The sequence below is a fragment of the Echinops telfairi genome, unplaced genomic scaffold, assembly GCF_000313985.2.
Source record: "Echinops telfairi isolate 266 unplaced genomic scaffold, ASM31398v2 ScPeMD7_7467;HRSCAF=8505_0, whole genome shotgun sequence".
NCBI classification, from domain to species: Eukaryota; Metazoa; Chordata; class Mammalia; order Afrosoricida; family Tenrecidae; genus Echinops; species Echinops telfairi.
The window spans coordinates 7,421,441-7,447,575 of record NW_022111367.1 but is presented as its reverse complement, the minus strand read 5'-3'; the positions used below and the strand labels follow the sequence as shown (position 1 = coordinate 7,447,575).

The window sequence follows — 26,135 nt, the reverse complement described above, 5'->3', positions numbered from 1 at the left end:
AGGGGATACTGCATGGTTTAAAAGTAGGGAAGATGTATGGCAGGGTTGTCTCATTCCACCACATTTGTTCAAGCTGTGTGTGGAGCAAACAATCCAAGACGCTAGACTACATGGAGAAGAACCCAGCATCAGGATCCGAGGAACCTGCAAAGTGCAGATGACATAACCTTGCTTGCTGAAAGAGAAAGGACTTGAAATGTTTATTGACAAATATCAAAGACTGCCATCTTCAGTGTGGATTATGATTCGACGTAAAGAAAACTACGTGGAGGATGGAGGAGGGAAGGGAGGAGCTGATACCAAGGGCTCAAGTAGAAAGAAAATGTTTTGGAAATGTTGATGGCAGCATATGTACAAGTGTGCTTAATACAACTGAATGATGGGTTGTCATAAGATTTGTAAGAGCCCGCCAATAAAATGATTAACCAAAATAAATAAATAAAGCAGAAAAAGCAAAGAAAAGTAAGAACACCACAACTGGACCAGCAAACATCATGCTCAGCAGGAAAAAGGTTGAAGTTGCAAAGAATTTCATTTTATTAGTATCCACAACCAATATCCAGGGAATGCACAGTCAGGAGATCAAATAAAGTCCTGCACTGGGCAGATCCACTACAAATGGTCTCTTGAGAGGACTGCAAAGCAAAGGCATCTCTGTGCATCTGACCCAAGCCATGTCTTTTCAGTCACCGCATCTGCATGTGAAAGGTGAACAATGAAGAACTGAGGTGCTGGATTATGGTATAGGTGAACAATCTTGAATACACTATGTTGCAAGAAGTACAACAGGTATGCTCTTAGAAGTGAGGGTGGTGAGACTTCATCTCATGGGTTTGGACATCTTCTTAGGAGGGACCAGTCCTTGAATAAGAATACCGTGTTTGTTAAAGTAAAGGAGCATCAAGAAATAGGAAGACATCAACGAGGTGGATTGCCGCCGTGACTGCAACAAAGGACTCAAATACAGCAATGGTTGTGAAGGTGGCACAGGACCCGGCAGTGTTTCACTCTGTTGTCCACAGGGTTGTCATGAGTTAACATCAGCCGTTGTTATGTTAGCAGCATGACGTAACTTGTCATGACAGCAAAGGCTGTGACATTAAATTTCCTTTCCTGGAGGAGCAACTGGCTTCGAAGGTTAAACGATGCAAACCTGAAGCAAAGACTTGTGAGCCACCTGTCTCTGTGCTACACTTCTAGAGTTTCATTAGCCATGGCTTGGAGCTGCTGCGCCTCCTCGGTGTTATTTTCCGTTTGCTATTTGATTTGGATCCATCTCAGGCTAGCTTTAACATTGTAGATTTTTCCATGTGCTTCTTCCTTCAAACTAGGTTATAGAAACAAGAACCTAGAGTCATAATGCAGAAGCATATGAGGGGATACCTTCTCCCAATGGAATTTATTTTCAAAGCTTCGTACTTAAACTTTTTTTTTTAACAAAATAACCTTATCACCTTCAAAGTACTCTCCATTACACTTAATACATCTATCAAATCTGCGATTCCATTCTTGAAAACATTTTTCAAACTCATCTGTTTAGATGGCTAACAGCACCTCCTTCATTTTTTCCCCTTAAGTCATCAAATCACTGTCCTTTCACATCCCTCTTAATTCACAGAAACAAAAAGAAGTCACACAGAGCATGGTCAGATGAGTCAGGTGTACAGAGCAAGAGAGGCATGCTGCTTTTTTGCCAAAAACTGGCACACTGAGATGGCTGGGTGAGCAGGTGCATTTCATGGTGGCAAAACCAGTCCCCAGTCTGACACAAATCAGGACTTTTTTGTGTGGCACACTTGTGTTAGTCTGGGTACTTTAGAGAATCAAATCCACAGAAACTCATGTATAAGAGAGAGCTTTATATAAAGGCTAAGTGCACATCAAGAAAACATCCCAACCCAGTGCTGCCCAAGCCCCCATGTCCAACATTAACCCATTATGTCCAACACCAATCCACAAAGTCCTCCTTCATCTCACAAAACAGACGCAACGATGCCAACTGCAGGAGGAAAGCCGGGTCAGTGAATGTGTAAACATCTCAGCGCTAGCAGGGGTCTCCACACGACTGCTCCAGCACCCAGGGCTGCATCGGGGTAGGTCCATGTGGCTTCTCCTCAGGGATGTCTTGCAGGGAGTGAGCCTTGCCAGCTAAAGCAGGGAACTGGCTAAGGCAGCTGCACCCTGGTGCGACCATCAGAAAGCAAGAAACTAGAACTAGAAAGGTGAGGTTCACCCAGCCATTTATCTCTCAATTACCCCACATGTATTTATTGGCCAGGTTGGCACAATAAACTAACTACCTCAACACTGTTACACAATCTTTTCAGAACCTCTAAATAGAAAGCTTGATAAACAGCCTGACCTGGTGGAACAAACTCCAAATGCACTATCCCCCTCATATAAAAAAAATAATAAAAAGAGCATTGTCTTAATCTTTGATTTCATTTGATGAGCTTTTGGGGGGCAAGGTGACAATTGCATCTTCCACTGGCTTGACTGATGTTTGCTTTGGGGACCGTAAGAATAGCACCATGTCTTGTCACCAGTAATGACCTTGGGGAAAAAGTGTGGGTTGCTTCAGAGCTGTTCTTTAAAAGCACAGGCATGTTTCCACTTGACATTCTTTTTCCTGGTCAGTCAGAACCCCCAGCACAACAATCCTTCTCATTCCCATTTAAATTGACTGAACTGAACTCCAAGATAGTCCAGATAACTTCCCTATCTCTTCAATGGTTTATCATCAGTCTTCAAGCTCAAGTGCACAAATTTTGTCAACATTTTTGTCCATTCTGGAAGTTGACAGACATCCAGAAGGAGGTTTGTCATCAATTGACATTTCACCTTTTTTGAAACAAGAAAACCACGCATACACTTAGGTTTTTCCCATATTAATGTCCTTATAAGCTGTGTTCAACATCACAACAATTTCTGCAGCATTTTCCTAAGCAGGAAACAAAATTTCACAGCTATACACTGTTCACTTAAATCAGCCATCAAAAAAAATGAGGTTCAAGTGAAACTGCTTTTATGAAAAATGTCACTGTTACCAAAGAGAACCTTCCCAGTTGATGCCACTGGGTGCACTGTGCTCAATGAGTTGCCCAATGCTCCCCTAGTGAGAAAAATGTACTCTATGAAAGTTCCACCCAGCAGAATTTTTTCCCATTTTGAGGTGGGGGTACCCCCTTGTGTTTTTACTTTCAAACATAAGAAATACTGAAACAAATAATGAAAGTACTCCTTTAATGTTGAAATGCTCCAATTTTCTTGGAAAAGTTCTATTTTTGTTGGGTGGGATGTCCCACAGCTCTGAGGCAGGGAGTTCTCTTTAAAAACAGACATTGGTGTCAGGGGGAAGCTTTGTTTCTCATAGTTGGGACTCCAGGAGAGTCACTTAAACATTGCTTTTCTCATTTACAAAATTCATGTCATAAACACTCACTTATGGATTAACTGAAATGGTGTGCTTAATAAATGGAATTCATGTAAGTTTCTGATGGACTTCTTTCTTTTGTGGAGATATATTTTTATTTTAGATCTGTTGTTCATAGACAAGGTAACTCTACAATTTATCATCCAAACTGAGCTCTCAGAGAGAGAGGGGGCGCTTCTGGGTATTTCAGGAGTTCTTGGGTGGTACAAATGGTTAACAATACCGACAGCTAACTGAAAGGCACCTCAGAAGAAAAGTCTCAGGATCTCCTTCTGAAAGATTGCTATGAGTCTGGGCCAACTTGCTTGCAACTACTTTTTTATCTGAGGCTAATCCTGATGACACTGAGAAACTTGGGAGAGAGCTGCTATCAAACTTGCCACCTCCTGCTGATGATGACAAGGAAGCATTGGACAGGATGGCAAAGCCTAGTCTTGTCTGTGTTGTAGATAGTGTGCTAGTTAAGAACGAATTTACCAGTCTTTAAAGATATTAAGAATGGATGGAGCTTGGGCTTAGAATGCATTTAATGTTTGTTCATTATTGTTGATAATTTGGAAAAATCTATCAATATGTTTCATAACTTGAAAAGTATAATCAATAGAAATTGATGAAATATTGTTTTCGTTGCATGTACATCACTACAATAAAACAATGAAATAGCTTCTTACCCTTCCTTCCCTCCTCTTCCCCGACCACTGTGTCTCCTCCTCTTGGGAACAGATTAAAATAGCTAGCAAATGCCAAGAAAGCACCATACCCCAGGGACAGGGTGAGGACCCAACATAGGGTTGTAAATCAGTGGATTTATGCTACTGTATTTATTTCTCCGAGCTCCTTCCCAGTACCATTATACTTACTCCATCTTGCAGGACTCTAACTAAGGATTATTGGCGTTACTAAAAGCACTCGTTTCTAGGCCCCCACTATGGACTTGCTGAGACCACATCTCCTGGGTACCTCTATGTTTAAACTAGTGTCCAGGGCAGTTTCTAAGATCTGGCCAGGTAGGAAAATGCTGCCTGAAACTTCCCTAGATAAGTAGTGAGATAAGATGAATAAATGCTTTTTGTGGTCTCATGCTTTGGCATACAATCTGAGGAAGATTTGATGACACAGAGATAATCAGAGAATGAGCCCCAGAAGAAAGACAATCTCCTGGACAGAAGGCATCAGTCTCTGCTTCCGGCCTCTGCAGTCAGATGGGGCCCCTAGCTGAGTCAATCCTGGAAGAGCTGAGCCTTACTTTTGTTAAAAAGCAGTAATTCTTTGTCTCTATATTTCACCTAGTGATTGCCATTTTTCTCTTTTCCCCCATGCTTTCAAGAAAGCACTGTTCATACTGTTCTGTAAAGTGAGTTGCCATTAAGTTGACCCCTATTCATGGTGACCCCATGTGTGTCAGAGTGCTTCATAGGATTTTAGCGGTTGATCTTTTAGAAGTGGATCACTAGGACTTTCTTCAACATTTCTCAACCCACTGCCATTGAGTCATTGCTGACTCATGACCTGCTGTGGGTTTCCAAGACTTTAACTGCTTACAGAAATAGAAAGACCCCCTCTGAGAATCTGCTGGTGGTTTTGAACTGCAAATCATGAGGATTACAGCCCAACACCTAACCACTATACCACCAGGCTCCTCTAGGTGGGACTCAAACCTCCAACCTATCAATGAACAGTTGAATGTATTAACTGTGCACCACCCAACTCCACTCCCTGCTTCCTCGTGTCATTCCAACTTGCAGTGGAATGACTGACCTGATCATTAATCCAGGTACTATCATTATTATGCAAGGAGGTTGGTGGTACAGCGGGTTAAGTAATAGGCTGCTAACTGAAAGGTCAGTGGCTTGAACCCACCAGCTGCTCCTAGGAAGAAAGATGAGACTTCCATTAAGATTTACATTTACAACCTTAGAAACCCTGTGTTACACTCCTCCTTTGGGGTGACAATAGGTATCACTAAGTGTGACCGTAAGCTAGTTAATGACCCACTCTAAGCCTCAGTTTCCACACTGTGGTCACTAAAATGAGGCACTCAAAAAAAAGCATCTAAGATAGGCCCTGGCATATAGTGAGCACTTGATTTTTTTGACAACTTCCAATTTTCCTTGATTCATACTTATTATATTTCAAGTTCCAATTATTAATAGATGTTTTCAGCTGTTTCTTCTCATTTTAAGTTGTGCCCCATCAGCAAATGAAGGTCCCAAAGGCTTTATTCCACCACTACGGTCAACGCTACTCTGAGAAAGTAGCTCTTCCTCAGTCATATTTTGAGTGCCTTCCAATCTGCGGAGCTCAGAGACTTCTGACACTATCTCTGACAATGGTTTGCTTCTGTTCATGAGGTTTTCCGCATCGGACAATGCTATCTGTAGGTTGTCAGTGACTGATTTCTCAGAAGTGGACAGCCTAAGCTTTGCGGAAACCTGTTCACTTTGAATAATGCTATTGGTGTTTGAAAATACCAGTGACGTAGCTTCCAGCATCACAGCAACCCATAATTCACCACAGTAAGGCAAACTGACAGACAGTGGCAACAAGTGTACCCATTTCCAACCCTAAGGACAGGGTGGAACTCATCCTGTGAGTTTCCAAAAAAGCAGTCAAAATATTGCCAGTTATGAAGAAAGAAGAGGAAACCTCCTACTCATTTGCAATCATTCACCATTTCCCTCCACCCTTGGCCCCTGGCAATCACTAATCTACTTTATGTCTCTGTCTGTACATTTCATACAGATGGAATCATATGACCTGTGACCTTTTGTATCTGGCTTCTTTCACTTAGCATTTTCAAAATTATTCATGTATTAGCATGTATCAGGATGTCATTCCCTTACATGGCTGAGTATTCCATTATTTTTAGTCAACCCTGGATTTGTACAATCAATCCCAGGGGTGAAGCTCCCCTGGACACAAAAATTGTGGATACTTAAATTCCTTATCTAAAATGGGGTGGTATTTTTATATAATCCATATACATCTTCCTGTATACTTTTAACCATACCTAGATTACTTATAGTCCCTAACATAATATAAGTGCTATGTAATTGGTACTTTAGGCTCCCACTTAGCCTTTGGCTGATTGCTTTGATCACTTAATTGCTTTTTAGGAAATATATTCCTTTCCCCACTTCCACTCCAGCCAAATATTTTAATTTCAGAAGTGGCTTAAGCCAAGGATGCGGAATATACAGATGAAATAGCCATTGTGTATACAACATATTTTCAAAATCGATTGCTCAGTTGATGAACATTTGGATGTTTCCACTTATGGAATATTGTGACTAATGCTACTATGAATGTTCATGTTCATGTTATGATGTGCTTTCAAGTGTCTTGAGTATATAACTAGAATTGCTGGCTCATACAGTAACTCTCTTACTTTTTGAGGAACTGCCAAACTTTTCCCTAAATGTAATCCATCAACATATACAATTGTGATAGGTAGGTTTATTGTGCCAACCTGGCCAATAATAACATGTGAGGTTAATAAGGTCGCAGTTTGATTGGAGGGCAAAGAGATAAATGGCTTGGCAACCCCCACCTGTCTCTCTCCTGCTCTCTGGTGATCGGACCAGTGTGTGGCTGCCTTAGCTAGTTCTCTGCCTCAACTTGTGAGCTACACTACCTGGGGGGCAACCAACCCGTGGACTGTGTCACTAGAGCTTGAGGTTCCTTTGAGAACTGCTTCACCACACTGCCAGTGTATACATCGCTTGAGATGGGGTCTGTGGGACCCCGTCATTTGGCTGACTGTTGGTGATGTGCCCTGCTGTTTGCTGCCTGTGGCTGAACTGCCTGTATTACTATACAGAAGACTCAGCTGTCTGCTTCCTTGGCCTTGGACCCAGCAGCCATCATGAGTTGAAGGACTTTCAGTATATTAACTGTTTTATGGAAGTGATTTGAACTGAGCCTTCTGTACTGCTGTGTGGACTTATTAGCTGTATATATATATACATATATATACATATATATATAATCATAAGTGTCCTGGTTTTGTTTCTCTAGAGAACCCTGTCTAAAACAATACTTTTATTTATTTTGTTGTTGAGGATATGCACAGCAAAACACCACCAACTCAACTATTTTTACATATAGCAGTTAGTGACATTCTTTGAATGGTGCAACCAATCTCACCCTTCTGGCCTGAATATTCCTCCCATTAACATACATTTATTGCCTCCTAAGATTCCTAACTAATCTTTTGAGTTGAATTGCTATTGTCAATTTGATCCCACATAGATGGTTCTTCAAAGAGCATAATGCTCAAGATGGACATTTTGTTCATCTAATTTATTAGTGAACTTAAACCAAAAGCTCCCAAACTTATTTGGCCTGCTGCTCCATTTTCAGAAAAAAATTATACAGCAGTCCCCTGGCAATTAAAATTTTTCTACTATAACCCATAATTCTGGACAAAGTATAGGTATCTGCTTTTGCAACTCTCCCTGGATTGTTCCAGTGTCCCTCAAGGGACAGTACCGCCCACCTTGGGAAACACTAATCTACACTATTCTTTGGTTTTAAGAATATGTCAGTGGTTATTTTTAGTTTGAGGCTTAAAGATGACCCCAGGGCAATAGTTTCAGGGTTTCTTCTAACTTTCATGGCTCTACAAAATCTGGAGTCTCATAATTTGGAATTCTCTCCTACATTTGCTCCATTTTGATCAGGATTCATATATGGGGGAATACTTGATCAAAATATTCAGTCATGGTAGCTGGGCACCATCCAGTTCTTCTGGTCTCACAACAAAGAAGGTGGTTCTTGTGGAAGCATATATACCATTGCCTCCTTCTAGCCCTGACTTTCCTCCTTCCTCCAAAGCGTCAATTAATCCAAGAACATTTCTGATGATAATGAAAATAGTACATAACAAAACCATTATAGGAACTCTGAAAAATCCAGAAAAGAATGAGAACTATCTATGGGTAACCATTGTTAACATTTTAATTAGTGTTATGTATATAACTTTTTAAAACGTGGAACCTCTCTTTTTGTCAATGAATTTGTTATTGTGAATTAGGATACAGGAGACTAAAAATTCAGACCATCAACTCTCCACTCCGTAGTTCAAACACTCCAGCAATGCCACAGCCCCCCTTCTCTAATTTCTCTTCTCTTTCTTATGGACCTCTATCTTCCCTTTCATCCAAGTCAATACCTGTCAACCTTCTAGTCTACTGCTTCATCTTCACACTCTTACCTCCCTTCCTTTGGGAATCTCCTTTGGTCTTCAAGTCTGTCTTGGTTTTCACCTTTATAGTAGTCGGCTCATACAATATTTGACCTTTTGTGATTGATCAACTGCACTCAGCATAATATTCTCCTGGTCCATCCATGTCATGAGGTGCTTGGTAGTTTTGTCATTTTTGCTTTTTTTAGTTTCATTGGCACATAATCCACATATCATCCCATTCAATAGTCCAATCATATCTAGAAGAATTGAACAAACATTACCACGATTTTATAACTTTTTATTTTCATGGTTAAATCACTTTTAACAATCAGTTGTGTAATCACAATCTGTTCTAGTGCTCCTTCCCCCTTCTGCATGCATTGTGTGCTCCTGAAATCCCTTCACCTTCCCTAACTCCCACCCCCACATGCCTACATTCCCTGTAAACTCTTGCATCAATTATTCTATCTATGCACCTACTCCTTCTGTACTAAACAAACTGGAAACCCCAACAGAATCAATAAAAAACAAAATAAAGTGGTAAGGATTAAATGATATAAAAATAAAAATACAAATAATGAAAATGAAAGAAAAGGCCACCATCAATATTTTAAATGCCAGGGAAGAAATTTTTATCATGAAACAAGCAAGAAATGTTTGCACCTAGAACAAATGCAGGTTGGGTCAAGAGGGAGTCAACTGACCAAGTAACAAGTTCTATCCAGCACAGTCAAGATTACACTGATCTCTATCTGATAGTAAAGCTGTTCAAAACTCTTGCTTGTGGCTAGCGGGGATGATCTGCCAGTGGCTTAATCTGACTAGCTACTCTGCAGATAGGTTTGGGGTTCCCACTATCCTCCATAGGCTTTTATAAATTGGGTGTTCAACATTTAACCTCTCATACATTCCCCTTCATTGTTTTTGAATTTTGCCATTTTCATCTTTGGATCACACAAGCTAGTGTGCTTCTTCCATGTGGACTTAGTTGGTGTCTCACTTAGATGGCTGCTTGTTTGAATACAAGCCTATAAGGCCCTAGACACAATTCCAATTGATAGCCAGGCACCATCTGCTTTCTTCACATTTTGCTGTAGCACCCTTATCTAGTGATCACTTCATGAAGGTAAGTATCAAGTAGGGCCATTTTATCAGAAGTAACTATTCTTGGATTGGATCTAGAGTTCAGTGGGAGCCCAGAATCCATCTACATGTCCACTGGATATGCACAACTGAGATTTACTTTGGTGGTCATATTATGACAAAAAGAACCCTGTAAGACCAAGTACACCAACAGCAGCAACAAACCAACCAAGCAAAACAACAACAAAACCCCAACAAACTAAAGGCAAGAAACCAAAAACCCATAGAAACAAAAAAGTAAATCATTGTCAATCATCTCCCTGGGGTATAAGGCGATCGCACTGATAATATCATCAATTTTTTCAATGATACAGAACTCCGGACACTGTTGGTATGAGGAGTTTATATACATATATAATTCCCCCTTGAGCCCCAATCTATGAGTTGTTGCTCTACACAGTTCAATCTCCCATTGGCTTGAGCTCTGTTTACCCTAAGTATGGGGATTGGTGCCAAGGGAAACTTCCTGGATCAATTCAGTTCTTCCAAGTGCAGATCCCTGCTCATCATCATCATTTTTAAGTGACGCACAGTATTCCATTGTGTGTATATACCAAAGTTTCTCTAGTTATCCTACTGATGAGCATTGGGGATGTTTCCTACTCTTTGCTACTGTACACGGTGCTGCATTTAATATGCACTTGTATACATCTGTTCATGTTATGCCTCTTACTCTTTTAGGGTATATACTCAGCAGTGGCATTGCTGGGTCATATGGTATATATATTCTCAGGTGTTTTCAGTATTGCCACATCATTTTCCACAATGGTTGCACTTATTTACAGGCCTAGCAGCAGTGGTGTCCTAAGCAAATGAGATAAAATTTACCATTAAATGCTGGCCATCTGGCCAATAATATTTGAAATTTCTGTCAATTAAATGAGTACTTCTGCACACTATGGTGCTGCATGGTGTTTTTAATCTTGGAGAAGGAATGTTCTTACTAATCACTTGCATTTTATAAACTGTTTAATCATGTATTTAGCCTTATTTCTATCTTGATGTTTGACTTATTTATTTGGAAGCATTTGTAACTGTGCTTGCTTTGGCAGCACATATACTAAAAAGAGTTTGTAATATAGCTGTTACATTACAAATATTTATTCCAATTCAATTTGTCTTTTCCTTCTTCAGCTACAGTATTTTTATATACATAATATTTGTAATATGTCTTGTATACATTACAAAGTGTTTGTATTATGAAACAATACATGTTTGATGTAAAAATGCAGACATTATAACAATATAATGTAGATATGAACAATTTGCCAATGTACAGCATCTCAAATGGACAGTTTGATAGTCTTCCAAGTACCTTTCCCTACCCATATTTTAACAATTAAATTTCTTTTCAAAATTAGAACCATAGGCATTTTAAACTTTATTTTTCACTTATTACATCACATATATCTCAATATCATGAATGCAGTTTTAAAAATACTTTTTGAGGTTGCTGTTGTTAATGTGCCACTGTGACAGTCTTGACACACCGACCCTATTTACAGCAAAGTAAAACTACCCAGTCCTGTGCCATCCTCACAATTGTTCCTAAGCTTAAGCCCATTGTTGCAGTCACTGTGCCAAGCTATCTTATTGAGGGCCTTCCTTTTTGCTTCCCCTCTACTTCATTAAGCACAGTGTCCCTCTCCAGGGACTAGCCTCTTCCGACATGGCCAAAGTGTTTAAGAGGAAATCTTGTCATCCTTGCCTCTAAGGAATGTTCTGACTGTACTTCTTCTCAGACAGATGTTGGTTCTTTTGGCAGTCCATGGTACTTTCAACATGCTTTGCCAGCACCTAAATTCATATGCATGGATTCTTCTTCAGTCTTCCTTATTTTGTTAGGCTGGACCGACTAAAGAAACAAAGTTGTTGCCACTCATGCATGCGTATGAAAGAGCTTGACATCAAAGAGTAATTGTATATTAAGAAAATATCCCAGCCCAGTCCAGATCAAGTCCATAAGTCTGATATTAGCTCATAAGTCCTATAGTAGTCCATATATCCCTTTTTAGTCTCATACAGCACATGATGCAGGAAGAACACAGGCCAGTGGGTAAAAATTCTTGTGGATCCAGTGGCAGTGGAATCATCCCCAGGACTCTCGCAGATCTAAGTATGGCTCCATGTGGCTTTTCAACAGGATGGTGAAAGCAGAGAGTGTGTGGCCCTCCTCCAGGGAGAAAGAGGAAGAGGCCAGCCTCGAAGAGCCATTTATCTTGGTTGCCCTCCAATCAAGCTGCAACCTGATTGACAGGTTAACCTCTGCCCACATGTTCCTACGGGAGCCATGTTAGCACAAAAAACCTAATTATCACATTTATTCAATGTCCACCTTTCACATGCATATGACGTCATTGAAATACCATGGTTTGATCAGGCACTCTTAAGTCCTCAAAGTAACATCCTTGTTTTTCAACACGTTAAAGACGTCTTGTGCAGCACATTTACACAACGCAGTGCATTATTTGATTTTTTGACAATTTCTTACATGAGCATTGATTGTGGATCCAAGCAAGATGAAATCCTTGACAACTTCAATCGATGCCACCTATTGTACCAGTTGTGAGGATTTTGATTTTCTTTCTTTACATAGAGTTGTAAACCATACTGAAGGCTGCAGTCCTTGACCTTCATCAGTAATTGCTTCAAATCTCCTTCACTTTCAGCAAGCAAGGTTGTGTTATCTAAATATCACAGGTTGTTAATAAGCCTTCTTTCAATGCTGATACCACATTCTTCTTCACACAGATTGAATGAATATGGTGAGAGTATACTGCCTCAGTCACACATTTCCTGATTTTCAACCCCTGTTCTGTCCTCACAACTGACTCTTGATCCATGTACAAGTTCGACATGAGCACATTAGAAGTTTCTGGAATTCCTATTTTCTTAAGTCTGTGGGGCCAGCCCACAATCGAATGGATCCTAAGGAGCAGTTGTGCAATTGAAAGAGAAAATAAAGAGACAACAGACAAGGCATGCAAGGGCTCATCTCTTCCATGGAGTCAGGACGAGAGAGAGAAAATATATACTTAATAATGAATTTATACAGTCTCGGGACATGTAAAGGTTATCAATCACATATGTAACAAGGTAAGCAGAGTCTTAGCCCTAAATATCCCTGGGCTCATTGGAGGAGAAATCTAATACTTGTACTGGGGGCAGGCAAAAGGGAGATGACTGTCCCGAGTGGGGAGAACAACAGAAACATGTCTGTCCTATAGAGAAGGGCTGCTAGCTGCGTAGTGATCAGCCATGTGCTTGTAATAGGTGTCATTACGGTATTACTATTATGGACGGATATAGCGTGGCATGACTTTTAAACAGGAGAATGTGATTGGGACTCATCTCCAAATCACAAATATGAAGGCCTCCCTCCACCAGAATCCTGGTCTCCCAGGCTTCTTAATTTTGAGTGTAGAGAGTCTGTCCATGTATACTCTCTTACCAGGCCTCAGTTTCCCATACAAGGGTATCCATAGTTTGTTATGATCCATACAATCGAACAAGTAAACATCTTTCTGGTATTCTCTACTTTCAGCCAAGATCCATCTGCAATGATACCCTTTGTTCTAAGATCTCTTCTAAATCTGGCCTGAATCTCTGGCAGCTTCCTGTCAATGTCCTGCTACAACTGTTGTTCGATAACCTTCAGCAAAATTTCACTTGCATGTGATATCATTGATACTGTGCTATAATTTGAGCATTCTGTTGAGTCCTCTTTCTTTGGATTGGGTACAAATATGAATCTCTTCCTGTCAGTTGGCCAAACAGCTATCTTCCAAATTTCCTGGTATAGATGAATGAGTGCTTCCAGTGCTTCATCAGCTTGTTGAAACAATTCAGTTGGTATTCGATCAATCCCTGGAGACTTGTTTTTGGCTGCTTTCAGTGCAGCTTGAACTTCCTCCTTCAACCCATTGGTTCTTGTTCACACGCTACCACTTGAAATGATGTCAACTACTTCTTTTTGGTACAGAGACGCTATGCTTTCCATCTGCTTTTAATGCTTCCAGCATCATTCAGTATTTTGCTCACAGACGCTTTCAGTCTTGCAACTAGAGACTTGAATTTTTTCTTCAGTTTTTTTTTCAGTTTAAGATATGATGAACATGCTCTTCCTTTTTCGTTTTTCTAAATTTAGGTTTTTTGCATATTTCAATTATAATATTGGACTTTGTTTTCTGCAGGTGTCCTTTGAAATTTTCTCAACTCCTTAACTTCATCATTTATTCCATTTGCTCTAGGCTACTCTACATTAAAGAGCAACTTTCCGTGTCTCTTCTGACATCCACTTTGATCTTTTCTTTCTTTCCTGTCTTTTTAATGACCTTTTGCTTTCTTCATGATATTTTAGAGCCTCTCCCAGAGCTCCACAGAGCTCTTGTCATTAGTATTCAATGAATCAAATCTGCTCATGAAATGTTCTCAAAATTCAGGTGGGATTGTTGTATTTTGTCTAGGTTGTATTTTGGCTCTTGTGGACGTCTTTTAATTTTTCTCAGCTTGAAACTGAACTTACATAGTAAGTTACTGAGTAATTAGTGGTCTGTCCCTGGCCCGATTTTTAGCAGTTGAAATTGAGCTTCTTCATGGTCTCTTCCCAAAGATGTAGTCAATTGGATTTCTGTGTATTCCATCTGGAGAAGTCCAAATGTATAGTCACTATTTGTGCTGTTGAAAAAAGGTATTTTCTATAAACAATTCAGGAGCCCTGATGGTATAGTGTTGAGCACTGGGTTCCTAACCATAAGGACAACAGTTTGAAACCACCATCCACTCCTCAGGAGAACGATGAGGCTTTCTACTCTTAGTTAATCTCTTGAACTCACAGGGACAGTTTTATTCTATTCTATTCTTTTTGAGCCTGTGAATTGGTGCATATTGCTGTTGAATTTATGGAAGGACTCTCCTGGTTTGACTTTGCTTATGAATGCAGACTTCACAAAGTTCTAACTGAAGTGAAGATTCTTTGCATCAGAGAACATGCTTGTAGCTCTGGAAAGCACTGAGTTGATATGTGAGCAGCGTAGAAATTGGGTACCCAAAATGGGAGGATAAAGGCATGAAGTGGCTGGCTTACAAATTTTCAGGGGTGGGGAAATATTATCATAGAATTATGGTGTAGGTGCACACTTAACTGCATTATTAGGCACAGAAGATTTGTGTTTTGTCCATTTATAGAATATTATGTTTAAATGAGGCTGGCACATTTTGAGTGGTATGCATTTTAGTTTAATCCTGTGAGGCACAAATATGATTTTACTATTGGCTGTTTAAAAAGTTATATATGACTAAAGAATTGTGTACAAGTCACAAATTGCCAAGGGGTGAACTATAATAGGATTTTTTTGTGCCAACATGGCACAGGTAAGAAGATACGGAGTCTAGCCTGTCAATCAGGTCACACCCTGATGGTGCCTCCTTGTGGGTGTGACCTTCTCATAAGGAGGGTCCTGGGTACTTCCTCCTTCTGTCTTTGCCTTCTTACTGACACCCTGTGAAGATCTGTGTCAGCTCTGGAGATGCTTCCACCACCATTGGATTCACACAACTCTGCATTATTACTTGTGGCTGCTTGAGTCTAAAGAGGGATTTATGGACTAGTATTGGGCTTATGGACTTGATATGGACTGGGCTGGGATATTTTCCTGATATATAACTACTTCTATAAAAGCTCTCTCTTGCATATATACGAGTGTCATTGGATTTGTTTCTCTAGTAAACTTGGCCTAACATAGGTGTACTGATTGGATTTCCATGAATGAAGATCGACATAATCCTATCACCGGCATTATACTTCAGGATAGATCTTGAAATGTCCACTTTGACTATGAATGCAATGCCAGTCCTTTTGATTATGCCATTCCTGGCATAGTTAACCATATGATATTCTGATTCAAAATGAACATTACCATTCCTTTTCCACTCAATAATACCCATCTTGTTTGTTTGGCACAGGTTAAAACAAAACAAAACAAAAAAAAAAACCAATTTTATTGGCATGTCATTCACATAACATACAATTCAATAGCTCAGTCACTTCAAGAAGAGTTGTAGAATTCAGAGCCCTGGTGAGATAGTTTATTGTGCCAGCCTGGCCAATAAACACAAGTGGGATTAGTTGAAGGGCGGAGAGATAAATGGCTCGGTGAGCCTCGCCTTTCTTGTCTCTCGCTCTTTGATCATCGGACCAGTGTGTGGCTGCCTTGCTTGTTCTGTGCCTCAATTTAGAGGCTACACTACCTGCGGGACACCTAGCCTGTGGACTGTGTCGCTGTTAAGTTGAGGTCCCTTTAAGACTACACGATTGGAATGTACATCTCTGGAGCTGGGGACTGACAGTTGGTGACCTGGCTGACAGTTGAAGACCTGCCTTGCTGTTTGCTGCTGTGCTCATTTAGCCTAGCTATATATATATAGACTCCAAGGACTGCTAGTGTCTCACAACTCTCTCACGGAAGTGAGTTGCACTGAGCCATTTCTACTGCTTTATAATTTAACTTCATTTCTTGTATTTATCTATCTATCTATCTATCTGTATATAATCTAACAGTTCATTTCTAGTGTTATATATCTATCTTTATAAATAAATATGTAAAATTATGAGCAATCTGGTTTTATCTCTCTAGAGAACCCCGTCTAACACACCTGGTGACACTAATGGGTAAGTGCTCCATGAAGTGTACAATCATCACCAAAATCAATTTTAGAGCATTTTCTGTTCTTTTTTTTTTTTTTAGTTTTCTCTGTTCTTGTACTCATTGTTATTAGCTCCCCATTTCTCTACAACCTCCCCTACCATACCCCCCAAGGAACCAGTAATCCAGTACTGTTTCCATAGAATTACCTATCCTGCATTTCATATACAGAAAGACATGACAAAATCAAAACTAACAACCATAATGAAGTAAAACAGATAAAACCTCAATAGAAAAGAAAGCAGAATATATTAAAACCTAGAACAAGTTTAAAATGGATCAAAAGGTAGATTAAATGGTAAGGCACCATCACCTATCTTTTTAATACAGGGGTGTCAAACTGCATCTGGCCCCTGATGTAATTTTTGTGGCCCATGATGCTCTGAAATAAAATGCAAAGAGAAAAAAAATGTTATGAAGAAAATAGCACTTAGGGGAGATTGAGGCAATACCGTACACACAATTGCCTCATTACATTTTATTTCAAAGCATCTTGGGTCATAAAAAAATTACCTTGGGGGCTGCATGCGGCTCGTGGGCTGCCAGTTTGACACCCCTGTTTTAATAGGTGTGTATAATTTGGAAGTTTGTTAGGATCCATCTTAATAGTTTTACAGTGTTTTAATTTTTAACTATCACCTTTTACTTTTAATAGCTTTATAGCAAGCCAGTATGGAGTCTTTAAGTGATGCACATGATTACACACGTTACTCTTAGCTGAAACCTTAGCAGTTAAATACACCCACAGGCATCTCAGAAGAGTGGCCTGGTAATCAGCTTCAAGAAGGCCATCGAGTTGAGAACTCTGTGAAGCAGTTGATACCACACACGAGGTCATCATGAGTCAGAATTGGCAGAACAGCCACTAACAACTGGTGTTGTTAATTATATGAATATGTTGTCTATTGTAACATACAAAGCTTTCGGTTTTATTTGGTCATATCATCCGTCCTGTTCAGTTTTTATGTTTAGAAAGAAAGTTCTCTATATTTTATAAGAATTCACTGAGGGACTATTCAAGAAATGATCTTTATTGTAGATATGAGCTATCAGAATATCTGTGTAAATTTTAAGAGAAGAGAAATTTTGGTTTGATAAAATAAAATAAATTAAAATGTTTATTTCAAGTTAATTAAAATTCAGGGTGCATTATTATATCAGCTGGTCTCAACGACTAATGCTTTCCTTCAGAAGTTTGAAATAAATCAAGAATCTCTTAAAGAGATGGGGCCCTGGTGACACTAAAGGTTGAGTGCTCCATGAATTTTCTGCAGGAAAAAGAACTGATGATCAGCTTCCATAAAAATTACAGAAAATATTATTTTGCCCACATGGGGTGTCTGGGAGTCAGAATACAATCATAGCAACAAAGATCTTTGGAAGGTTTTGAAATAGAGTATTTGATGAATTAAAGAATTCCCGTGTTGAATAAAAGAAGATGAACCAGCAAGTATTCCTGAGTGGGAGAAAAAAAACCCAGAAGTGAGGGTGTGCTATTAAAGCCGGGGGAAAGAGGCAGTAGTAATCAGAGCCAAGTGCTGCTAAGCGATCAAAGAAAACAAAGACTGAAAAATGTTCAGTGGATTTCACAACATGGAGGTCAGAGACCTTTACAAAATGCCTCCAGTATTGCACAAATAATCTTGTGCATTTTCTGAACTGTCTGTCTTTTCCATATCTGTGAGGGGTATTGGCTGCTTTAGATCCATCATAAGCTCCTAGAGATCTGGATTCATTCTGACAACAACCAGTATGGTATTATAAACAAGGGCAGTATGAGTTTAAACTTAAAATATAAATAAAATAAGGCATTTATTGCCAAATATTTTGCTCTTAGAGCCACAACCATGTTCATGATAAAAAGTAGGAAGCATGTATACATGTGTGGGATCCTCAGAATTAAATTTCTATACGATTTTACTTAACATAAAGAGTATGCTTAACATACAGGATATACCAGGCCATATTTATCTTGTTTGGGGGGGAGCAATCTGCTTCTGGTTATAATAAATTGGCTTACATAACAGCTCTCCATGAATTTTGTGAGAAGCTATAAAGAATTAAGGGGCCCTGCTAGTTCTGTTGGGTTAGCTAACGGCAAGTTCGGTGGTTCAAACCCAACAGGTGGGACGAAAGAGGAAGCTATCGGCTCCCATACAGATTTCCAGCCTCAGAAACCCTCTATAAGGTCACTCTGAGTCAGAATTGACTCTATAAAAGTGGTTTTAGTTTGGTTTTTGGTTTAGAGAATTAACAAACTCACAGGAGCAATGAGACACACTTAATTTGGAGTAGTTAATTCAGAAAATGGTGACATTAGCAGTCAATGAAGAAAGATAGTCATGCTGGGGTACAGGTCAAGCTAGAGTCATTTCAAACATATAGAGGTCACATTTGTGACCTTTTTTTTCCTCTTTTTGTGGCCACTGTGCCATAAAGATGGAAATCAATGAAACAACGAACAATAAAACAAGGGCAAATACATGGAGGCTAAATACCTTACTTCGTAGAAAGGACTGGGTCCTGGCCCAAGTTAGAGATGAAATTAGGAAGTTTCTAGAAACAAATGAGAGTGAAAATATTACATACCAAAACCTATGGGATACTGCAAAGGCAGTTATCAGAGGATGCTTGATAGTGACAGACATACATATGAAGAAGGAAAAGAGACTTATGGTCGACACCCTATCACAAAACCATCAGCAGTTGGAGCAGGGTCAACAGAAGAACCCTTCTAATAGCAAAAGAAAAGAAATTGGAGGAGATGAGCCAGTCAGGGTGCGATGTAGCAATGATGAGAAATACAACTTTCCTCTAGTTCCTAAATGTTTCCTCCCCGCTCCCACTATCATGACACGAATTCTACCTTGCAAGTCTGGCTAGACCAGAGGATGTACAGTGGTACAGATAGGAACTGGAAACACAGGGAATCCAGGGCGGATGAGCCGTACAGGACCAGTGGTGTGAGTGGCGATACTGGGAGGGTAGAGGGAGAGTGGGTAGGAAAGAGGGAACTGATTACAAGGAACTATATGTGACCCCCTCCCTGGGGGACGGACAACCGAAAAGTGGGTGAAGGGAGACGTTGGACAGGGCAAGACATGACAAAATAACAATTTATAAATTATCACGAGCTCATGAAGGAGGGGGGAGTGGGAAGGGAGGGGAAAAATGAGGACCTAATGCCGGGGGCTTAAGTGGAGAGGAAATGTTTTGAGAATGATGAGGGCAATGAATGTACGAATGTGCTTTACACAATTGATGTATGTATAGAATGTGATGGGAGTAATAAAATGATTTATAAAAAAGAAAAGAAATTATAAAAAGCAAGGTGGAGATAAATGAGTAGGAAAACAGGAAAACAATGAAAAAATCAACTCAGTAAAAAACTAGTTCTTCAAAAGGATCAACAGAATCAACAAACTGCTAGCAAACCTAAAAAAAGGAAGGAGCAGACATCAATATCCAGGATGAGGGAGGAAACAGGGGAAATTACAATGGACCCCAATGAAATTAAAAGACTAATTACACAGTATTATGAAGGACTGTACTCCAATGAATACAACAACTTGGAGGACATGGACAAATACCTCCCCAAATTATCTCATAAGGATGTCAAGAACTTGAACAGACCCAGAACAAAAGAAGAAATAGATAAGGTTTGCAACTACCAACTGAAAAAAGCATCGGCCTAAATGGCTTCACAGGATAATTCTACCAAGCATTCAGCAAAGAGCTGACACCAATGCTACACAAGTTCTTCCAGAACACAGAAAAGGATGGTAAACTCGCAAACACATTCTATGAATCTAGTATAACACTGATACCAAGTCAGTCAAAAATCCCACAAGAATAGAGAACTACAGGCCTATATCTCTAATGAACATAGATACAAAAATACTTAACAAAATCTTGACCAGTAGAATACTATATATATATATATATAAAATATAATCCATCATGACCAAGAGGGATTCATACTAGGAATGAAGAGATGGTTCAACATCCGAAAAGTCATCAACATTATCCATCATGTTGATAAGAAAAAGGACAAGAACCACATGTTAATAGCAATAGAAACTGAAAAAGCATTCGACAATATTCAACACCCATTCCTAATAAAGACACTCAAGATTAGAAGGAAATTACCTCAATGTAATAAAAGCTATATATTTAAAACCAATAGCTAGCATTACAGTCAAAAGAGAAATTGTGAAAACATTTCCATTGAAACAATGGACCTAACAAGGATGCTCCTTGTCCCCACTTCTATTCAACATCATCCTGGAGGTCCTAGCTAATAATATAAGGCAACGGAAGGATATCAAAGGTAAGCGCATTGGTAAAAATGAAGCAAAATTGTCGTTATTTGCGGATATGTTTTTATATACAGAGAACCCCAAAGGCTCCACAGAGGAAATGACAGAGGAATAAGGTAGAGTGGCAGGATATAAGATCAACAAGCAGAAGTCAATTGGATTGCTATACACCACTGAGGGGAGTACAGAAAAAGAGACTAAGAAGGTAGTGCCCTTCACAATAGCCAAGCATAAACTGAAATATCTAGGGATATACCTATCCAATAAAACAAAGGATCTGTATGTGGAAAACTACAAAACATTAGTATAAGAAATCAAAAGGGCCCTAATAAAATGATAAAAAAAGATTCATCAAAATAAATGAAGGCAAAAGTAAACAAAAAAAATCAAAAGGGAACTTCACAAATGGAAGAATATCCCGTGCTCATGGATAGGAAGACCCAATATTGTAAAGATGTCAATCTTGCCTAAGGCACTATATATATAAAATGCAATCCAGATACAAATTCTAGGATCATTTTTCAAAGAAATGGGAAAAATGTCTCCCAACTTTATACCGAAAGGGAAGAAGTCCAGATTTGGCAAGGGACTCAATAGGAGGAATAAAGTGAGAGGGCTTGCATTACCGGACTTGAAAACTTATTATACACCCATAGTTGTGAAAACAGCATGACACTGGTGTAATGATAGATACTCAGACCAATGGGCAAGAACAGAAAATCCAGAAATTAAAACAGCAGCATTCAGACAACTGATCTTTGACAAAGGCCCCCAAAATATCAAATGGGAAGCAGATGCCTTTTTCAACAAATGGTACCGGAAAAACTGGATATCAACCTTCAGGAAAATGAAACGAGACCCTTCCCTCATGCTATACACAAGAACAAATTCAAGGTGGATCACAGACCTCTAGGTAAAACCCAAAACTATTAGGATCATCAATGAGAAAATTGGGACAAAGCTAAGAACCTTACTTATCTCAGGAAAGGTATGGGCTACCAGACTTAAGGAAGGATACACACCCAGAGGAAGATAAAATAGATGGTTGGGGCCTACTAAAGATAAAATACTTGTGTACATCAAAAAACTTCATCAAGAGAGTAATAAGAGAGCCCACAGACTGTGAAAAGATATTTAGTAATAACATATGAGACAAAGGGCTTATTATTAAAAATCTACAGAATCCTGCAGGCTTACAACATGAAAAAAACCCAAATAGCCCTAGTTGAGAAGCAACAAAGCCCACATGGAAGAAGCATACCAGTCTGTGTGATCATGAGGTGTCGATGGGATCAGGTATCAGGCATCAAAGAACAAAAAAATCATATCATTGTGAATGAGGGGGAATGCGGAGTGGGGAACCCAAAGCCCATCTGTAGGCATCTGGACACCCCCTTACAGAAGGGTCATGGGGAAGAGACGAGCCAGTCAGGGTGCAGTGTAGCAATGATGAAACATACAACTTTCCTCTAGTTCTTTAATGCTTCCCCCCTCCCCCACCTTCATGATCCCAATTCTACCTTACAAAGCTGGCTAGACCAGAGGATATAAACTGCTACAGATAGGAACTGGAAACACAGGGAATCCAGGACAGATGAACCCCTCAGGACCAGCGGTGAGAGTGGAGATACAGGGAGGGTGGAGGGAAGGTGGGGTAGAAAGGGGGAACCGATTGCAAGTATCTCAATATAACCCCCGCCCTGGGGGATGGACAACAGAAAAGTGGGAGAAAGGAGACATCAGACAGTGTAAGACATGACGAAATAATAATAATTTATAAATCATCATGGGTTTGGGAAGGAGGGGTCGCGGGGAGGGAGGGAGAAAAATGAGCTCATACCAAGGCCTCAAGTAGAAATAAAATGTCTTGAGAATGATGATGGCAACAAATGTACACGTGCGTTTCATACAATGGATATATGTATGGATTGTGATAAGATGATTAAAAAATGATTATAAAAAACACCCCACAAGTAGCCCTCTGAGGTGGTGGGCAAAACTTGAACAGTAGATTCACAAAGGAGGAAACCTGAAATGGCCAATATACATATGAGAAAATGTTCCCAATCATTAGCCATCCAGGAAATGCAAATCAAAACAACTATGAAATACCACCTAGCATCCACAAAGATAGCCCAATTCAAAAAATCAGAAAGCAAAAAATGTTGGAGGGGGTGTGGTGAGATAAGAACTCTCATTCACTGCTGGTGGTCCTGTGGATATGTACAGCCACTGTGGAAAGCGATTTGGCGATAGCTAAAACCAATGGAAATCGAGCTACCATACGACCCAGCAATTCCACTATTGGGCAAATATGCAGAAGAAATAAGAAATAGACTACAACCAGCTGTCTGCTCTCCAAGATTCATTGCTGCACAGTTGACAATCACAACAAATTGGAAACAGCCTAAATTTCCATCAATAAATGAATGGATAAAAAAACTCTGGTATATACACATAATGGAATACTATGCATCTCTAAAAATCTGTGATGAAACTATGAAGTGCCTTATTTCATGGAAATAATTGGAGGTTATAATGCTGAATGATTAGCCAAGCACACAAGGTCAAGTACAACATGAGTCCACAGAGGTAAATTCAAACAGCAGAATGGCACAAGGAAAAGGGCACACAGCACAATACACAACACAAAATTCCTGGGCTGAGGATCAGATATTCTGGCATGAGTCAGACCAAACCCAATGATTCATACATCAGCTGAAAGGCATCTACCCGCCACCTCTAATATGCCTTCAAGGCCCATAGAGGGATGGGGGAAGAAAATTTTATTAGACGTGGGAAACGAACACTAAGGGAAATATGACGAGGACTATATTCCCTAATTTATAACAGGGAATCTGGAAAGCTAGTATTCCATGGTAGGAGAGCCTTCACTTTGGTAAGTTAGAGATAACGTCCAAGTACATTATCCTGCTTTAAATATTGTTCTCACAGATTCTGCCCTAACAGCCATGCTGCCTTAAAGTGAGCACATGGTTGATTCTATCTCCCTACAGAAGCAGACATCCTGTTGCTCTCTCTTCCACTGCGTCACCCAGTCCCCCTCATCCCTTTCCCAATGCAGGTATTAGGTTTCCTCACCTGTGAGCTCAGGGACCTTACTGTAGATTCTACCCACCTTGTGACATATTTAGCTACTGAATATGCATGTCTTATGGCTCCTTAGAAATACCCCAAGATAGCAAAGACACACCTTTTCTCCCAGTTCCACAAGGACCATCAAGAGGGGCTGAGGTGAGCATGCTACCATAAAATGTGTTTATTCTCTCTCCTTTCTTTCTTCTCCTCTTTGACAGTGGTTCTCAACTTTCCTAATGCATGACCCTTTCATACAGTTCCTCATGTTGTGTTGACCCCCAACCACAAAATTATGTTCATTGCTACTTCATCACTGTAATTTTTCTAGTTATGAATTGGGTGGCCCCTGTGAAAGGGTTGTTAGACCCCCAAAGGGGTTGCAACCCACAGGTTGAGAACTGCTGCTCTATGATCTTTATATATTATAACCATACAATTGTATCTACTGACTCTTTGGTTGTTAGAGGCTGGTTTCCTTTAACAATTAGGTAACATGTTTAATATTTATTTATGAATAAATTATTAAATCAAGTAAAAAAACCCAACATCAACTTTTGTCTTTCTAGCTGGTGACCCGACGTGAGGAGACTGAGAGGCAGAAGCGGGCCTGACATGGGGTAAGTTGTCTAGACGCCTGAGTCTGCCAGTGCTACCCAGTTATCTAGTGATATTTTATCCTAACTCTGGGTGGACATGGATGAAATGTCAGCAAGTTCTGGGGTTGTTAAGGTCAGAGCGGAATTACAATGAAACACTGAAATGGTGACCAAGATCATACAAATGTGGGGAAGTGACACCTGGATCCATTTCGATATGGGAGTTGGATAATGGGATTGGGGATAATGGTAAGGTTTGCCATTTTGCCCTTGCTTAGTGTAGTTGCACATGAAGCACGACTATGTACATATATACCATATAAACATATAGTGTTTTGCTGTACATAACAGCTTTAGCTGTGAACTTATTAGAATAGTCAATAAAAGGAAACTCCAGCACGACAAACGTTATCGCCATTTCTCATTGTTACGTCTCACAGGATCCAGTCACATGGCAGTCCTCCTCGAGCAACGCAGCCGTGTGTGTAAACTTTAACCTTACAGTTACTTTTCTTATCACACTGTATGCAGAGGTTTCCTGGTGGCTTTTATTTATTAGGGCCTTGGAAAAAGGGAGAAGCTATTCTTTCTTCCCTGTTTTTCAAGGCTTAAAAATTTTAAATCGATGTCTATTTAACGTTAGTGCTTTATATTTAATTGGCCAATTTATTCACTAGTGTCTACTACCATTCAGAGTTAACCATATAAGTATATAAATTATATTAAGGAGACTGTGTAGTTTATGAGTTACTAACTCAGCTTCCACTCATTATTTTAATATTATGGTGAAGTATTTAAATAAGTTCTTCTAGTAATGCCAGTTTACTAGGGGACTGGGGTATTCCTCCTGTCACTATTGATGCTAAGGTGCTGTAGAAAGAACATGCACTGGGAATATAAAAAAATCAACTCTGGCCTTGTTATTTGTTAACTCAAAGAAGTCATTTCATCCATTTTATCATATCTAGGATTCAGATGATAATTTGTCCTAAGGGTTCTTATAAAATTTTATGTGGAGCCCACCAAGCGTTGAAGATGATATTCCTTCTCAGAGCAGCCAATCCACAGAGAAGACCATATGGCTGGCCCCACTATGAGACACGACATCCTGCACTGACCTACAGGGGACAACACTGGAGACACAGTGTGGGAATTGCACCCGATCTGATCCCAACACACCAAGGCAAAGCACCAAGAGCATGAAACAGAACAGCAAGGGAAACAGAGCAACGAAGTCCCCAGGGAATACCAAAAATAGTCTTTGGGGCCAGGGCTTGGCACCCCATTAGACTCGACCAGAAAACACTCCTAAAGAATAACAAACAGTCCTTGAACTAACTACAGGCTTTTCTTTTTTTTGTTGTGGTGTGTTGTTTTTTTGGTCATTGGCTTTTTAGTGGTGTTGTTTTGTTTTCTTTTGTTGCTTTGTTTTGCGCTGTCTTGTTTTTGTGCCTGTTATTATCTCTGCAGGTCTGTCTAAATAAGATAGACTGGATGAACAATTTGGAGGAGAAAACAACGGGACCAATGCTTCCAGTGGGACATGGGAGAGGGGGAGGTGGGGGGAAAGGAAGTGGTGGTAACAAACCCAGGGACAAGGGAACAACAAGTGATCCAAATTGGTGGTGAGGAGGGTGTAGGAGGCCTGGTAGG

At 39.8% G+C, this 26,135-nt stretch overlaps 1 long non-coding RNA gene across 1 annotated transcript; it reads right to left on the bottom strand.

The window, feature by feature from the left end:
- Positions 1–513: 513 nt before the first annotated feature.
- LOC123520926 lies at positions 514–8,772 on the bottom strand. The gene is made up of 2 exons (XR_006679441.1): positions 8,649–8,772; positions 514–1,327 (listed from the first exon to the last, which is right to left on the bottom strand). It is a non-coding gene; the product is annotated as an uncharacterized LOC123520926 (long non-coding RNA).
- Between the last annotated feature and the right edge of the window lie 17,363 nt (positions 8,773–26,135).